Source organism: Lissotriton helveticus, chromosome 10 (genome assembly GCF_964261635.1).
Source record: "Lissotriton helveticus chromosome 10, aLisHel1.1, whole genome shotgun sequence".
In the NCBI taxonomy this organism is placed as follows: domain Eukaryota; kingdom Metazoa; phylum Chordata; class Amphibia; order Caudata; family Salamandridae; genus Lissotriton; species Lissotriton helveticus.
In genome coordinates this window covers 1,098,882,040-1,098,900,216 of record NC_136071.1, presented here as the reverse complement: position 1 = coordinate 1,098,900,216, position 18,177 = coordinate 1,098,882,040, and positions in this window count along the sequence as shown.

Sequence of the window (18,177 nt, the reverse complement as noted above, 5' to 3'; positions counted from 1 at the left end):
GGAGGCATCGGGCAGGGACATAAAAAGACAGACAACTCGACAGGATTTCCGGGCCTGTACCTCTCAAGATTTTAAAAGCAAGGCACAAGACCTTAAAGAGGATGCGCTTCCTAACCGGGAGCCAGTGTAGGGAGCGAAGGACACCTGTCACTGAGCAGAATCTGGGTAAACCAACAATCGCCCTCGCCGCAGCATTCTGAACCCGTTGTAGACGGGTTAGTTCAGCCTGGTTGGCCCCAGCCAGGAGAGAGCTGGCATAATCCAGGCGAGAGATGATAGTGGCCTGGATCACCAGCTGCCTGGTCGGGGCATCAAAGAACTTGAGAACAGGTCTCAAGCCCCTCAGGAGACCGAAACAGCAGGCCGCAGTTCTTTTAGTATGGCCTATAAAGGAGAGGCCCGCATCCAGCCATACCCCCAGATTTTTCACTTCCGATACCGGGATCGGAGTAGGACCCAACTCTGGGGGCCACCAGTGGTCACCCCACAGCTCCACACCCTTCCCGACGACCATCACCTCTGTTTTAGTGGCGTTTAGCTGAAGGCAGTTGCCTGTCAGCCAACTAGCCACCGCCTTCAGTCCAGACTGAAACCTGGGGGCCTCAGTTTCCGCATCCCCGCTGAGAGTAACCGCCAGCTGAGTGTCGTCGGCATATGAGACCAAAGTAAGGCCCCACTGCCTAGCGACATCAGCCAGCGGTCTCACGTATAGATTGAACAACGTGGGACTCAGCGAGGACCCTTGCGGAACCCCCATGGCCAGTGGTTGGTAGTTGGACTTGAAGGGAGGGATGGCAACACAGAAGGAGCGGTCGTCTAAAAAGGAGCGGAACCATTGCAACACCTGCCCGCCAATACCAGTCTCCTCGAGTCGACGCAGGAGGATGCTGTGGTCTACCGTATCAAAGGCGGCGCTAAGATCTAACAAAATAAGCGCCGCCGTTTGACCAGCATCCAACCTTGCCCGGAGATGTTCCACCATCACAAGTAACGCAGTTTCCGTACTGTGCCCAGCACGGAATCCGTTTTGTGTGGGGTCGAGGGCATTGGTCCGAGTCAGATGTTCAGACAGGGCCAAGTTGACGTGGGCTTCAGTGATCTTGGCTGGCCAGGGTAGCAGCGAGATGGGGCGATAGCTTTCAGGCTTAGAGGGGTCCAGGGTGGGCTTTTTAATAATCGGGGACACCACGGCTTGTTTCCACTTAGATGGTACAGTTCCCGTTTCCAAGGAGAGATTGACAAGGGAGCATACAACTGTACGCCCCATAAAAGCTTGGTCTCGGAAGAGAGCAGGCCTTACTGGGTCAGATGGAGACCCAGATTTAACTTGCAACGCAAGTTTGTCAAAACCATCCAAGGTAAGGGGGGGGAAAACAAGCAGTGTGGTCTGGTGGTGAACCCCATTAATACTTTCCGCAGTGGACCCTATGCTAGGGAATGTCCTATATATAGCTTGGACCTTCCCCAAAAAGTAAGATGCAAGGGATTCACAATGGGAAAGGGAGCTTACGGTCGTAGTGGTAGTCCGCTTCGCCGTGAGTTGTTTTACGGCCTTGAAAATGGCTTTTGACGGATTTGGGCTGTTCCGGAATTCGGTGGCATAGAAGGCCGCACGAGCTCGGCAGATAGCTCGATGGTAGAGCTTAACGGACCTGGTATATGCAGCTTTTAGATCAGCCCCATAGGTTGTCCTCCAGGCCCTCTCTGCTCGTCTACAGGCACCCTTTAGGGCCCGGAGGGTGCCATCGTACCAGGGGCTCGACTCTCTGGGATTGATTTTAGTAGAGACGATAGGTATCAGAGAGTCCAAGGCCCTAGTTATCCATGAACAGAAGAGGTCATACCCCCTTTCCACATCCGTCAAAAGACCCAGCAGCTCCTCTAGTAGAAGACGATGAAAGTCTTCTAACCTAAGCTTTTTCCAAGCCCTCTTCTGAACCCGTCTAGCCGTAGAGGTGGAAGGAGTGGCCAAAACAGGACAGGAAATGGACACCAAAAAGTGGTCTGTCCATTCCACCGGAGAGACAGAAGTAACTAGAATCCCCAACAGATTGGTAAACAGGGGATCCAGAATATGTCCGCCCAGGTGGGTAGGCTGGGAGACCATCTGGAGGAGTTGAAAGGCCTCAAGGTCAGAGGAGATGGAACGCACTGTCAGGCCAGAGAGGGTGTCGAAATGCAGGTTTAGATCACCCATGATAGAAAAGTTGGCACAGTCGGCGACCAAAGGGCCAACAATATCAGGGAAAGCATTTCTAAACGCCACATCACTGCCGGGTGGGCGATAAACGACCATCCCGGACAGGGTGAACTCAGGGCTGACAGAGACCTTGAACATGGCACTTTCACATCCAGAGATGTTTAGGGCACTCCAGACGCAAGGGTAGATAGTTTTTACCACTAGCGCGATACCCCCACATTAACATTCGTTTCGACAGATGGTGTCGTGCCCATCCTGTCACTGCCTTTGTATGAGCCTTTTTTCAATAGCTTTAAAACACAGTCTTTTCAAAAGGTTTTTTTCTGTAATTGAACAACTTGTTCTCTGTTCTTTTATATCTGCTTGTCTGTGGGACTAATGCATGTGAGAGTATAGTGTATTGATCAATCAATTGATGGGAGTGAGTTCTCTCTGGTGCTCTGTTATTTACAAGGGCCTTTGCCAAAATGTTTCAGGCTGTGAAGCCTGATGTCGTGAGGGTCAATGGAGCGGAACTGTTGTTTGCTGGTGTTGGTGGTGATTGGTTGCTGAGAATAACAGACAGGAGATGCGAGATGTGGATCTTCATGATTCTTTAGATGGATATAGTTACTTTACGTGGAGACTTTAGATGGAGATAGTTGCACAGTAAGAGTCTTCAAAGTAGATAATTGGGACCCGCTCTCACCTTCCCTTATCCACACAGCAGCTCTTTTGGTCTTCTTAGTTCCAAAATGATGGACAGAATGCTGAACAATGTCAAACATTCACCCCAGTACAGAGATCTGGGCCTAAATCTATCAGTGTTTTGCTCCCCATAGGTTTAACCCAGCCATATGAAAATCGGTCTTGACCCTGCTCCTCCCTGGAGTGGAAACAAGCCACCTGAGATCCATATTCCTGAGGGACTAGGCACGTCAAAAAATATTTGAAGGTTCTACTGCACAAAGCAAACACAAGGAGATGATGGACGGAGCGCTGAAACTTTTCAAATACTCACCCCCAGTCACAGATCTGGGTTGAATCTATCATCATTCTTTAGCCCACTTTGCCACCCTAGTTTGGACCCAGCTATATGCAAATCAGTCTTGACCCTGTGCCTCATGGGAACAGTCCAGCCCGAAATGCCAAGCCAGGTCTTCCCTGAACCGGAAACAAGCATCCTGGGACAGGTTTCTGGGTAACACCCTTCCTCAGCCAGGCTAGCTTGAATCCAGTGGCACTCTGTTTAGTCAAGGAAACAGTCAGTGTAAAGGGGAAGAATAAGGTTGGTAAATAAGACATTTCTAATAGCTGATCTTTGAGGCATAAGAAAATCCAGACATATATTTGCCACATTAAGTCTTACATAGGGATTTTAGTTTGGGATATTTCTTCTGATAGGCATGGATGTCAATTACTGGTAGCCAAGGATAAGAGTAACTCACTCTAGCTTGTCACTTGCTGCCTTGGAGTTGATTGCCCTTGCTAACCCGGGTTTCAGGGATGTTGAAGGCAACTTGACCTATTGCCCCTCTACTGCAAATAAGAAAATGAAGGATTTATTTGTGCAGGAGCTTCAGACATCCACATCTGAACGGCTGGGCCATGGCCTGGGTTCAAGGCCTGGCCCACGATTAGGCCATGTGATTTGAACCTACTAGTTTGGATAGAACTATTAGCTGTCACAGGACCTGTGCACCGGGGTTGCCGCACAATTATGGAGGCAGCGCAAAGCTGCTTCGGATTGGATGAGGTTAGTTGCATTAATTTAAAAAAATTACAAAACTTTGTTGAAGGAAAGTTATAGTTACATTTCCTAATATCAAACTGTTGTTTGTTTATAAGAACCTGTTGTTAATAAGAACCTAAGAAAATCCAAAAAAGCTGCATTTAAAGATATATCAGAGTAACAATGCAAACTTTAAAAACCACAGAAATGTACTATTTACCTAAGTTAACAAAACTATAGGGCACGTTCCCACCTCATGACTTCACACATGAGATCACATCTCAACTGATATCAGATGAAACTCTCTGCTTATTAATGAATGATGCATTTCGTTTTATTATATAATCCTGCAAAATGTATAGGAACACTCAGTATGCAGCTTTCTGTAGAATGTATTAATTTAAATGGACATTCCATGTTGGATGAGTTGAAGTGTGAACTGGGACCTGTGCTGGTGGTTGCTGGGGTGTATCACTGTACTTGAGACCGTCATATACATTTTCTCCACACTCCTTAATAGGGAAAGTATAATTCAAATTATTCAGGGGAAGAAAAGGCATAGTGAATCGTCCAATAAATCATACGTTGAGCCCACCTAGACCCAACCGGTTGCCCTGGTGAGAACTCTATGATGAAGCATGCCAATAGGATAGTGGGTGAGAGTCCTTTTATAGCCTCAAGGGATTCCCCTTGTGGTGTAGATAGATAGAGGCACTTAAATAATAAGTGGATTGTTTCAACCTAGATTGGTATTTAGTTTTGGAAGAGGAGTGAATGCATTTGCAACACTTTCACCTTCAGTTTATTATAGCCTTATAGCCCGCCATAGCGGGCTATACTGGCTATTTAAGGCCTGCTTCAGCGTTAAAGGCCCCAGCCGAAGGCGAGGGACTTTAACAACGGAGCGGGACTTTAATAGCTGGTATAGCCCAGCTACGAAGGGCTGTAAGGCTACTAGAACATTCTGCCACTAGAGGGCAGAATGTTCTTACAAATTAAACAAAGGCTTTAGGGACCGCCGTAGCGGGCTATACTGGCTATTAAAGGCCTGCTTCAGCATTAAAGGCAGAAGGCGAGGGACTTTAACAAGGGAGCGGGACTTTAATAGCCGGTATAGCCCAGCTACGAAGGGCTGTAAGGCTACTAGAACATTCTGCCACTAGAGGGCAGAATGTTCTTACAAATTGAACAAAGGCTTTAGGGAGCGCGAGGGGATTACAATCCCCTCAGGCTCCCTGAAGCCTTTGTTCACAGCCACAGCTGTGAACAAAGAAGCATTGGAATGTTGGAGCTCCAGGCTTATACCAGCCATTATAAGGCCGTAGCTACTCCATTGTTTTCAATGGAACTTCCAACATTCCAATGTTCTAATATTATAGGTTTAATGGCTAACCGTCTCCTGGTTGAGTGATATAGGGTAAGGGAAGCAGTGTGAAGTGGGAGTTCGACAATGGTTTATATAAAGAAGAGGAAAGTAGGTATGATCGCAAGAGTGTTAAAATCTAGATTGCGGCATCAACATTATCGTCGCCACCTTGATGCCGTAATCTAGATTTTAACAAGAGGAACTTTGATAGTTGCAAAGTGGTTTATTTTATTTATTTTTAGTTTTAAAAGAAAAAATGTATTGAAAAATGGATTGCAATACATACATCATAATATTCTTAGTGCAAAAGAAAAGCAATCGTGGCAAAATAAGAATAGAAGTACAATATAAAGGGAAAAAAGAGGAGAAACAAGAATGTTTCCTTTGATATCCCTTTATGGCATGATATATGGAATAAATTACGGAAGTCCTCTAGAGCAGCCAACACCACTCAAACACTATTTTTTATTTATAATAGACTTCTTATTACTCCTTCCAAATTACATACTATTGATTCTTCTATCTCCTCTTCCTGTTGGTCCTGTCCTCATACATCTGCGGATCTTACACATATGCTTTTTACATGTCCTTTGATTCACCTTTTTTGGTCTAAAGTTTGGCAACAAATCAATTTGATTTTCTCCACTCACTTTCCGTTTTCCCTATCCCACATTTTTCTGGGCAGTTTAGCAGATATATGGTCCTCCCACACTTCCACTGTTTCCATTATAGATCTTCTCTTAGCAGTAGCTTTTCAACAAATTACTAAGTCATGGAAGAATACTGCAAATGTCTCTTTTCAGGCTTGGTGGTATGGTGTTTGCTACAACCATAGACTTGACAGAGCTTACGTTTATCCTGTTCAACTTGCCATCAAACGAGATTTATTATTGCAAAGTGGTTTATAAAATGAAAATAAGAGACGGGGATGTGGTTAGGATTAAGTCTTCTTTTCAAAGGTAATTGGGCTGAAAATTCTCTGCACCTAATAAAGTTCTTACGTTTTTTCGCAATGCTGTAAAAGTTGATGATGGGAGAAGTTGGAATATCAAAATAGCAGGTTCTGTTTAAAGGGAGAATGAGCTAATAGTGTTTTTCCTTCGGGAGCACATGGAACAGTGATTGTTGAGAGACTTTCAAATGTTTAACTTTTATGTAATTTGATAAATATATGTGTTTTGTGTAGTGTCTGGTTATGTTCCGTCTAGTTCTCATTATGTTTTTGGGGATTTATTATATTTGTGGGGTGGAAGATGTGAGACATTTCATCTATTTACAAAATACTGTAAAATATACATGAACGCTTAGCATGCAGTGTTCTGTAGAATGCATTCTTCTAAATGGACATTCCATGGTAGGTGAATTGAAGTTGCACCTAGTTTCTATTTGTGGCTGGTATGTCTAAATAAAGACTGGATTGCTTACCCCTGTACTCGAGTACTTCACCTTCACAATAACAGTGATAATAACAAGTAAAATTATGATGGTGTTACCGGCGAGACAACATATGACATCAACATTGGCATCATCAATGACGTCACTATATGACCAATTATAGTGTGTGATGCAGAATGTTTGTGGACGTCCAGCAAGCGCACACATTGATTAAAAATCACATTGTATACTTTTAGGGAAGGAAAAACAACTCACCACTTTGTATTCATAGGTGTCACTGCTAATAACACCTCTAATTAGATAATTGATTACATTATCGGTGAGGTAACAACAATGACATCATCAATGACATCATTGTATGACTGAGTGTAATTTGCGATGCGGAATGTGTATTGATGGTAAGTAAGCACATGTATTGATTAAAAACTACTTTCCATACCTCTAGAGAAGGCAAAATAACCTGGCACTCTGTACAGCTAACACCGGGAAAACAGGTTGTGTCCTTAGGGTGTTCTTGAAGAGTGGCGTGGCTGTTTAGCATACACAAGGTATAAATGGAAATGTTGTACCCAGCAAGATGATGAGCTTAGCCTAATGCTGTGGACATTTAATATGGGGCGGTGGGGTGAAAACTCAGTGTGCGATTTAAAGTTGTACTCATGTGCACACAAAAGGTGGAGAGATGGTCTAATTAATTAGTATTCATTTGAAATTCACATGTATTATGCTTTAGTGCTTTTTCTTAAATCTTTGTGTTAAAGGTGGTGCATGTGGTCAAGGTGTTTAAGGTGGTAGGCATTAGGTAGGTTGTACAGTTACTAGCAACAACATAGCTGGTCCACCCACTGTCACCCACTCGCAACTCATTGCTACATCTTGCTGGTCCCAGCTTGCCCTAAAATGGCTCTCTTAAACTCTTCTACCGAACCATCAGTGCATATTAGCCGAGATGTTGAAGCTGCCAGGGACTAAAATTCAGAACTGCCACAAATAGTGACCTGGGCTCTTGATCTAAAGCTTTATCCAACAACCTAAGACAAGACTTCATTATCTGCTCTGGTTCACCTGCTTCTTGGCCAAGCATCAAAAAAGAAGGGAAATAGCAACCATCCATTGAGTGCACTGGAAACAGCTGAGCGGCTTTGCTCTGCTAGGGTCTGTGCCTTACACCCTGCTGGTGCTGAGTCGCAACAACTCTCTGGAGGTAAACCAAATAACAGAACTTAGTGCGCAAGAGCTTCTTCAGCATCACAATACCACTGTAGGCTCATAACGGAGCAGCATGACCAGAGCCCTGCTTGGAGTTCTGTGGATGAGTGGCCATCACTGTAACTACTAGCATCACCATCGCCGGGTGCCACACCAACTTGGATGGCAGGAAGATGGTGTAGAATCACCAGAACAAAATAATACATCCTCTTCAAAATAGTGACATGACACAATTCTCAACAGTGATAGCCACCTTCAACAGGGTGAACTCTTACAACTAGACTGGACAGAAACAAAGCACAAAATAGGGAGTTTTCTTTTGAAATTTAGGACAGCTAACTTGGCTGTAGGCTCTCCATCAAAGTAAAGTAAAGAAATGGTGGGATGTCCGGGTTATTTGACAAAGAAACTGCAGGTAGTCCAGAATGCGGCGGCCAGATTACTTCTGGGACTATCTTCAAGACAGAGTGTCCGCATCCACATACGTCACCTGCACTGGCTCCCAGTTGAGTCCCGGCTCAAATTGAAATTAAAATGCTGTCCATTGTCCATCGGGCCCTGCATGGGTTGGGCCCGATCTACCTTCAGAATCGCTTTGTCTTTTACAAACCGGCTAGACAATTGCGATCCTCTGATCAGTTCCTAATGCAGAACCCTCGCTTTAATCGCCAGAGGTTGGGTGGATGCTCTTTCACCCGCAAAGCAGGCCTTGCCTGGAACGCGCTTCCATTGGCCCTTAGGAGGGTGCAGGACCCGGTATCTTTTAAGAAGAAATTAAAAACGTTGTTTTTTTGAGGTTATTTGATGAGAGTGTGGTAGGCTTTCTGGAACTAGCGCCGGGATACTTTGAGTAGCTGGGCGCTCTACAAATTCAATATAACATAACAATCATAATGTTACATCTACTGCTGTTAGTAACTGTCCTCCCCATAGACATGTTAGAGGTTCAAAGCCACAGCACCAACACACTGACCTTCAGATTATCACCTTCATCTACTCTGCAACGTCAAGTGTCTAAAATTGCAACAAAGAGACTAAAAATGCAGTCAAGCTCTGTCACAAAGAACAGTAGAATGGACCTCTTGGACCTTCTCTTCTTCTCCCACAACTTTTAAGCAGGGTACCACGTGTTGCAAACTTATCTTATTGTGAGAAAAACTTTTGACATTCAATTATGTTATGTTATGTTAGCTCATATTTATAACGTGCACGGCTACTCCAAGGAGTGTCCCGGCGCTAATAAAACATAGACCACATAACGACGGACAGAGCAAACCACTGCAATAGAGATCATAACTGAAAGAGCCACGTTCTAAGACTCTTCCTAAAAGTAAGGAGTTCTGGGCTCTGTCTGACAGAGAATGGTAGGCTATTCCACAGTCGAGAGGCAACTGCATGAAAAGATCTGCCCCCCACCCGGGAGAGGTGCACCTTAGGGGTAGCGATCAGGAGTTGGGAGGAGGATCTCAAGGTATGCTGAGGAAGATAGGGTTGGAATCTATCCCTAAGGTAAGTAAGTCAATGCACAGTCTCAATTCAACCATTTCCTGAGAAGCTTTCGGAAAGCTCACAATCACATCTATAACAAAAGAACTTCCATAGTTCTGACGAATGACCGAACCATCTGGGTTTTGAAGAGATTCTTGAACCACTCTAAAAGTTAATATCAAACACACCTGAAGCACCCACTAATCTGTTGTGACTGCCTCTCCATAGATAACCCCCCACCACCTGCTGCCCACCCAATAGTGTCAATTCCCATGCTCCCACCAACCTTGGACCTCCTATACTCAGGAAAAGTGTTACCTCCATCAAAAAAAGTACTTACTTGACTAATTGATGTTCTAAGCCAATTTGATCAGCTTCATTAATACTTAGCTTTACCTGAAACACACACTCAACACCTTCAATGCCTTATTCATTAAAAAATGCCACGTAGTTAGGGTCACTGAGACATGGTTTAGAGGAAGCTCCATTACCTCTCTTGACAAGGGTCTTCTCTGGGATACAAAATCTTTCTAAAGTAGAGACAGGGTCAGAGAGGATTAGGGTTAGCTTAAATAAAGCCATTGATCTCAGTTGCACTGTCATCACAGACACTACCTAACCCGTTTCATATGTACAGCCCCCCGCATATCCATCGACCCCCAGTGACTGCATTATGGTAATAGTAGGACCCCCAGACTATCATTCTATTATTATGGATGATCTCCTGTACCTGACACTAAACCTCCAGACCAAGGCCAACTAAACGTTGATGATGATGGACCACTTTAATACATGGATTTATACGCCTGGTTTAAAAACCTGTAACAGACCAAAAAGAGAATAGGCAAGCACTTGAATCGGAACAGACAGCAACTGGACAAACTTGTTTGACCTTATCTTAACATACATCATTGAAACCTTAAACCTAACAGGGTCATAACATGCATCCCCCCATGTCTCAGAAATGAGTGGGTCATAGAAGAACTTTCTGAACTGAAACGTGTCAACAATGACCTAGAAAATCTTTGACACAAATTCAAGTCCAAAGAGGACACGTCTACAAGATAACTGGCAAAGGAAACCGAAAGATCCAAAGAAGCCTCCTTTGCAAAATATACCACACATGCACCGAACAAATCAAAGAAGATCCTTAACATGTTCCAGAACACCAGCTCTCTGACTGGCAATCCATGATAACCTCAACAAAATTAAGACTCCAAGGGCCAGATGTAGGTAGGCTTTTACCGGTTGGTAACGGCCGAAATCGTCCGTTACCGACCGGTAAAAGCCTTTTCCTATGTAGGAGGCTATTTTACCGATTCGGTAAATAACGAATCATCATTTACCGATTCGCTATTTACCAAATCGGTAAATGAGATGTAGGAAGCACTGTAAACAGTGCTTCTGGGCTTTAAGAATTCGTTATTTACCACCAACTATTAGTTGGTGGTAAATAAGGAATTCCTATGTAAATGCATAAATGTGCATTTACACCTGTGCCATGTGACAGACATACATGCCCTTAGGGCAAGTATGTATGCCACATATGCACACCAGCACTAATCAGGGGTGCATCAGGGTGTCAAAGTGACACCCTGCCACCCTTGAATTTTTCCCAATTTTACCGAATCTGTAATTACCAATTCGGTAATTACCGATTCAGTAAATACCGAATCTTAACGATTCTGTTTTTTTTAACCGATTAATTACCTACATAGGATTTACCGATTCTAAAATACCGAATCGGTAAAATTCGGTATTTTAGAATCGGTAAAACCTATTTACCTACATCTAGCCCCAAAATCTCTAACATACATGACTCTATCTCCAGCACACCAGACTCATCTCTACATGCTCTCACATTGAAGTCGTTACTGCTAGCTGCATTAGGGTGACCAGAATTTTAAATCCACAACCCGGACATTTCACAAAAATAGAAGAAGGACTACAATTTTACTTCAAGCGATGAGAGCGCTCCTCAGCAGAGAATTACAGAACAGACGGTAAGAATATACATAAAATGTAATGTTTAAACCCAGTAGCTTGCCTGTTAATTAAATTGCTTTCTTGAAACAACTGCTAACTTTCCCTGCTTTGTAAAACATAATAAACACTTTCCACCGTTTTCAGTCGACCCTCTCTAAAAAGCAGGACATGAGCTAAAGTTCTTGAAATTTGCTGGGACAGCTGGTTAAAAACAGGGACCGTGCTGGCAAAACGGGGACGCCTGGTCACCCTAAGCTGCATCCTCATCCTTCAAATCCCTAGAAACCAAGATGCTTAGGTTTGCTGCCAAAATAAATGCGTCCACCTATGAGCAGCTGCATGCCTTAAATAACACCTTCGTGCTCTTGCACTGTATGCTACAAATATGATAAATGCCTCTCTCTGATCAGGAGTTGCACCTAACCCTCTCCTCTAAAGAATACTTTTAACACCCCACCTCTGAAAAACCAAACGCAGACCCCAACAATCTGGATGATTATATGCCAATATCTAGCCTCCCTTTCCTCAGCAAGACCCAGTAAAAGGAGATGAAACAACAGCTCCAAGAGCAAGTAGAACTGAGCTCTCTCTTCCTCCATCACCAGTCTGATCTCAGACTTGTGAGGACACCTATACACCATAACCGGAAAGGGAGGAACGCCTCTCAGTGGATAAAGATAAGAAAACAGAGCTCACACTCCTTGAAACTGTTGATCACTCAGTTTTGATGGACAGGTTTGCAAAATGGCCAGGACTTGTTCACTGCCCTATCCTGAGACCAATTTTCTCTCTCCGGCTAAAGTCACAAAATCAGGATTGGAGCAGGTGATCTCTGTACTAAGCTTGGCACAGCTTCCTTTGATGCTGTGTCAAGTAAACTTTCTGTTGCATGCAGAGGACAGCCAAATTCACTTCTAGCGGAACACAACTCCTATACCACTATTACCATCACCTCATGATTGGACTACTTCCTGACCTTGACGAAGGAGGGCTTTTTCAGCAGGAACAGAGGCAAGACTGAGATTATCTTAATGAGAGAAAGTGAGCCCATCTCAATAACCTTCCACTTTCCTCCAGAACCTGGCACCATAGACACAGAGCCCACAAGCTATTAATCTGGGGATACTGCTGTACTCAGAACTTGTTTGTTCTACAAGTCACTGATATTGTCAAAGTGATGAATATCAAGCTTTCTCTCTCTGCTCTGTTAAACGCGCCCACTACTCTTAAAAAAACACACACACAAACTGGACAGTGGACCAGAAAAACGCTGAGAAAGGCACCAATCACATGCAGTCACCAATTGAGGTAATTACAGGACAAAGTAGATTCTTGTGTGCAAAACACCAAACGTGCCCCCTGTCCAAGAGCACTACCCTATTAACAGGGGCCGCAAAATGAAAACACTAAATCAGAGCTGTACCACTTAGCAACAGTATTCAAATATCATGTGAATAATGGATTTCTAAAGAGCCATGAAGTCGTTGTACACGGGTCAATTTTCTCTTTTCCTTTATTGATTAATTCCTTAAAAGAACAGACAGCCAACGCGTTTCGTCCTTAAAAACAGGACTTCTTCAGGGAAATGCAGATTCTATGCAAAGGATGAATAGAAACGGTAGTGGCCTTGGACATTTAGTGTAGGTCGGCAAAGGTAACAACCTTGTGTCGTGTTTAGATCAAGAATGGACATGCCGCATGATAAGTGGCATTCTCCTACCGCCCACTACTCTGCATAGATGATCAGGTGGAAGTAATCCACCTGGATGATTTTTTTTTGTTTGAATTTCTTTATTAGTTTTATAAATGTCCATGTGTTACAGCAAACAAGGCTTCATCATCAAAATTCAATTAGGATGTATACTACAATGGTTGCAATAACATGTTAGCTCAGAAGGGGGAATAATAACAGGGTGGAAGGGTAAGGGTGGGGGAGGGGGGAATCGAATCATACTAAATTGCCGTATTAAGCGTAGTTGGTGCTGTTAATGCGGTGTATGTCACCTGCCACATTGACCCTCCCATCGCTGGTGCTTCATGTAGTTATGTCTCAGTGTTGATGCCTTTTGTCTTGGGTTTCTGTGAGGGGCTCGTGCTGTGTGTACTCTATCTCTTCACAGCCACTGGATTGATGCTCAGTGGGAGGGGGTGGGGGGAAGAGATGAGAGTGAGGGGGGTCCCATGTTGTTGCTGGGGCCTCTCCGCGTCTTCCCGAGTCCCACCCATCTCTTGGGATAGCCCTTGCAATTCCAAGTGCTTTTGCCACGCACCCCAAAGGTCTGTGAGGATTGTGTCCCAGACTACAGCCAGCGGCATCTTGAATATGTTTTTGGCATATTCCCGCCATACTGCCACAGCCTCCGCCTGCACCCAGCATATCATGAAGTGGTACCATGCCTTCGCTGACAGGGGCCAGATGAATTACAGCATTTAGTGATGAGTTGATTTGTGACTATAAGCCCTAAGTCTATAAATCGCCTTGTCACTTTATGCTTCTTGTGTCAGTGGTATAGTCCCAGTATACGCACCTCCCAACTCCATTCTATGTCACGTTCTGTGCAGCATGCCAAGTGTGCTGTAATGGTCTCCCAATAGGTAGCCAGTTTGTTGCATGCCCATAGCATATGCGTAAGGTCTCCTCCCACCAGTTCACAGAGCGGGCAGTGCGTGTCTTCGCGATTGAATATTCTGTTAATTGAGGCCGGCGTCATATATGCTCTTTGTGTTAAGTTATAGTGTATGATCCTAAAGCGGGCATTCCTTGGTATGTAAATTGGGCTTTCCAGTATGGTTGCCCATTCCCGATCTGTGCTTTGTCTCTGTAGATCTGCGTCCCAACGCCCTCTCAAGTTGTGCAGTGGGGCTGCTGCATGTGTCCGTAGGGACTCCGCTAACCACCTAACAAGATGTCGGCCTCTCCCCATTATATGCAGATACTGTAATGTTAAGTGCATTCAGTGGCGGCTGGTGACATTTGAAAGTGGTGGGGCAGAAACTCGTCAGCATACTGCACCGTAGCGAGCGAGCGTAGCGAGCGAGCCCGAACCCCCTAAGGAGGGTTCGGGGGGAATTCCCCCCGAGAAAATTTTGAAAAATTAGTGGAAAAATGGTGCATTTTCAAGAAAATTTGAGGAAGCAGGAAGGTTAATAAAGCAATTGTGAAAGTGCAGGTATTACATTATTAAAGAGCTGTCATATAACATAGGTAGCTGCTTATTCAGTATAACCACAGAGCTTTATAACAGACTTCAAGATACAATGCTGAGAACCTCACAGATTGTTTTTATTTAAACTGCAAACAAAAGAACCAACTAAACAGGTCACAAACTATCACCATTCAACATATTTACTTTTTGTATCTAAATTCTGCACGTCTGTCTTTAAGCGCAGCAAATTTTTCAATTACTTGAATGTTAAAGTCAGCAATATTTTGAACAAGCTCGCTCTCTATAGAGAGCATTGCTAATGCATTGAGTCTTTCCTGAAGCATGGTGTTCCTCAGGAATGTCTTAATCCTATTTAAGGTGGAAAAAGATCGTTCTGCCTCTGAGGTGGTCATAGGAGTGGTAATTACTATTTTTAGTAAAGCTACTGTCTCTGTAAATGTCTTTTCCATATGAAGTTCATGAATTAAAGACAGCAAAGACCTGGCATTTGTGGCCTTCTGGTACACAGGCATTGAGTACATTACTGTCAACTCACTTTTCAGGTCCTCTTGGTTGAGCATCGGATAAGCCTCCACAGCCGCATGCAGAGCATGCTCAGGGAAGGAATCATTATATTTGGCAAAGTATGTACTTTCCAATAATGCGGCACTCTCCAAATGTTTTGTGAAAGCAAAACGGTCTTGTGCATGTACAATTACAATGTCACATATCTCTTTTGCCCTTTGTACCAGAGTGGTGATGTTTGTCCTGTGGTTTGAAAAAATTGAACCGGCTGGCAGTTGGCTGTCTAAATTGTCAACCTCATCTCTCACTTTGTTTATGCTTGCGACAAAGTCCGTGGTACATCTTTTCACAAAGACAGTATCTATGTCTCGTCCTTGTAACTGATTGTATAAACTCTCGACTTTTAACATTATCTTATCAAATAAAAATAGAAAGAACTGAAACTCTCTATCGTTTAATGTTCTAGCAAAGCCACGGGCTTCACTGTGAGTTGTGTAATCAAAGGTTTCATTGGTTTCTATGGCTTGAAAACATTTCACAAGGTCCTCCCTATATTGAAATATTATTTGGACTGTACGTACGTTATAGTTCCAACGAGTTGAGGCTCCCCTCGGAACCCTTTTGTCCACAATCTCCTGAAGTGCTTCCATTCTTTTTGGGGAACGTGAGAAGAATGCTGCCATGCCTCCTATATCCTTAAAGAAAATTCGTGTCTCTCGGATCTTCGATACTGCCTGTTGCATGATAAGATTAAGTTGGTGTGCATGACAGTGCACATAATGAGCATACGGGTAGACATCTCTAATTCTTTTCTGTACGCCACCATGGCTTCCACTCATTACGGACGCACCATCATAGCTTTGTGCAATAAGTTTTTTTCTTTGATGTACCTCTGGGAAAATAAAGTTGAGTTGATGCAGTAGAGCAGCAGTAATGGTTTCTGCAGTGGAGTTTTTTAAATGAGTGAAACCATAGAACCGCTCCACAACATTATAGCCTTTGTCCAGGTACCGAAAGACTAATACGGACTGCGTTTGTGTGGCCACATCAGTGGTGTCATCAGCCTGAATAGCCACAAAGTCTGTGTTTTGCAACTCTTGGACAATATGGCTTCTCATAATTTCTAGCATACACTCCAGTAGTTCATTTTGTATCGTTTTAGAGGTGCCCTTAAAGACTGTAGCACTTGCTAAATGTGATTCCATTTCCTTGTCTAGGCTTGCTACTAAATCTACAAGACCCATGAATATTCCAGGATTTGTGGACCCTTCCGATTCATCATGGCCTCGCAATGCCAGTTCGAAAGCACCACAGAAACGAATGCAATCAATTATTTTCGATAGTATGTGTCTATTTCTATCAACTGTTTGATTGTGTTTCTGTATTGTTTGTCGATATGCATCGCTGATGTGCTGCTCAATCGGTGCGTCTCCTAACATTCCCAGTCTCGTCACGTTTTCCATATGCTTTTTTGAGTGTGCATGCTTCTTTATTTTTTCAGACAGATGCTTCAAGTCCAACACGCCTTCTTTTGTCCAAGTAAAGTCACCATTAAACAGCAAGCAGGGGAAGCAGAACAGTCTGTTTTTTGAAGGGCACCCTGTAAGCCAATCAGCTTTTGTGTACCAGGTTTTGGAGAAGGTACGATTGTAACATTTTCCTCTGTCCTTGGTAACTTGTTGGAGTTGAAGGTCAGGCTGATGAGGTCCTAACCTCTTTATCTGTAGTTTATCTTCTAGTGGGCGTGCATGGAATGACCGTGTAATTAACTCTTGTACCGTATTCATCTTGCTGATGCTGTCCGTACCAATATGAAAGAAGCCTGTCAATAGTCAAAGTACAACGTATAAGATTTGGTGCAATAATATCAAGTGTCAGTACAAATACATATATCTTGTGCATGACAGCAAGTGATATAGCTCCAACAGCTCATGTTAATGGCCAGCCAGGGGTGGCATAATACATGCTCCAGCCCCTGGTAGGCCTTGGGTGCACCTATGCCCTAGGTACCTATGGTACACTATACAGGGACTCACAAGAGTGACCCAATACCCAATTGGCAAATGCACCTAAAGTACATTGTGTGAATTTAGAGAGAGAACAGCTGTGCTGTGGGTCTGATTAGCAGGCCCACAGCCTTTCTAAGTCATAAACCAGAAAAGCAAAAAGCAAAGAAATGGGGTAACCATAGGAAAGCAGACCCTACTCTCCTACATAACGCTCCCCTTTGGACAACAGGATAGGGAAAAAATACAGCCTGACTGCCTGCTTCCTCTGTGTGCCATAGTGGCACTGAAACAGACACAGTTTGAGGGCCTTTAACAAGGCAAGGATAGATAGTGCCTTTAACAACCATTATTGGCCAAAGCACAGGGCTAAGGGCAGGCTCAGTATTATTAAATTCCATCCAGTCAGGGTACAATGTTCAGAATGTGCACCTACCCCAACCACCATGTAGAGTGAGTGACCACAAACATAGCCCTATCTCCAAGCTACAAAAAAGTATCATCAGTTTCCTTACCTTGAACACGGTTGTTTGCTGGGCCGTAGCCGGGATGAAAGAGCAGCAAGGAGGTTGGGCCTCTTGTTCTTTCTCCAAAAATTGCCCAAAAAGTTGGGTAAAGGTTCAGGTTGTCAGGCTTTCACAGGTGCTGGAAATAAAAATATAACAAATTATTTTTGAGACATTAGGGTAATCAAACAAAGACTGGGGGGGGGGGACATAACAGTACAATTTTAACCTTGCAGTTTTCAATAGTTCACTGTTGTATGTTAGGATTTTTACTTACGAACTGGAAGTGACAAAATGATTTAACTGAGAAATGCAGTGACTCACTGACCTATTTACAGCATTTTGTGATCTGCATCAGGTACATGTTCTTTGCAGCAGGCGCATTAACCTTATCCGCTACCTTTCCATGAGTCAAAACTTTCATTACACAAAACTCTGATCTCTCTCTAGGAAAAACATTAACAATATCCTTGGTGCAACAACATTTATAAGGTCCCAAAGGCGCGACCTGTAGGCTATGCCAATGTAAATACTGGCTGACAAATTCGAATAGCGGCTGCCCAAATCTATCTACAAGCCACAGGTAAGAGTGCTGGAAAATTCAAATGCTTTAGACGGTGGGCGAAAACATTGCGAAGA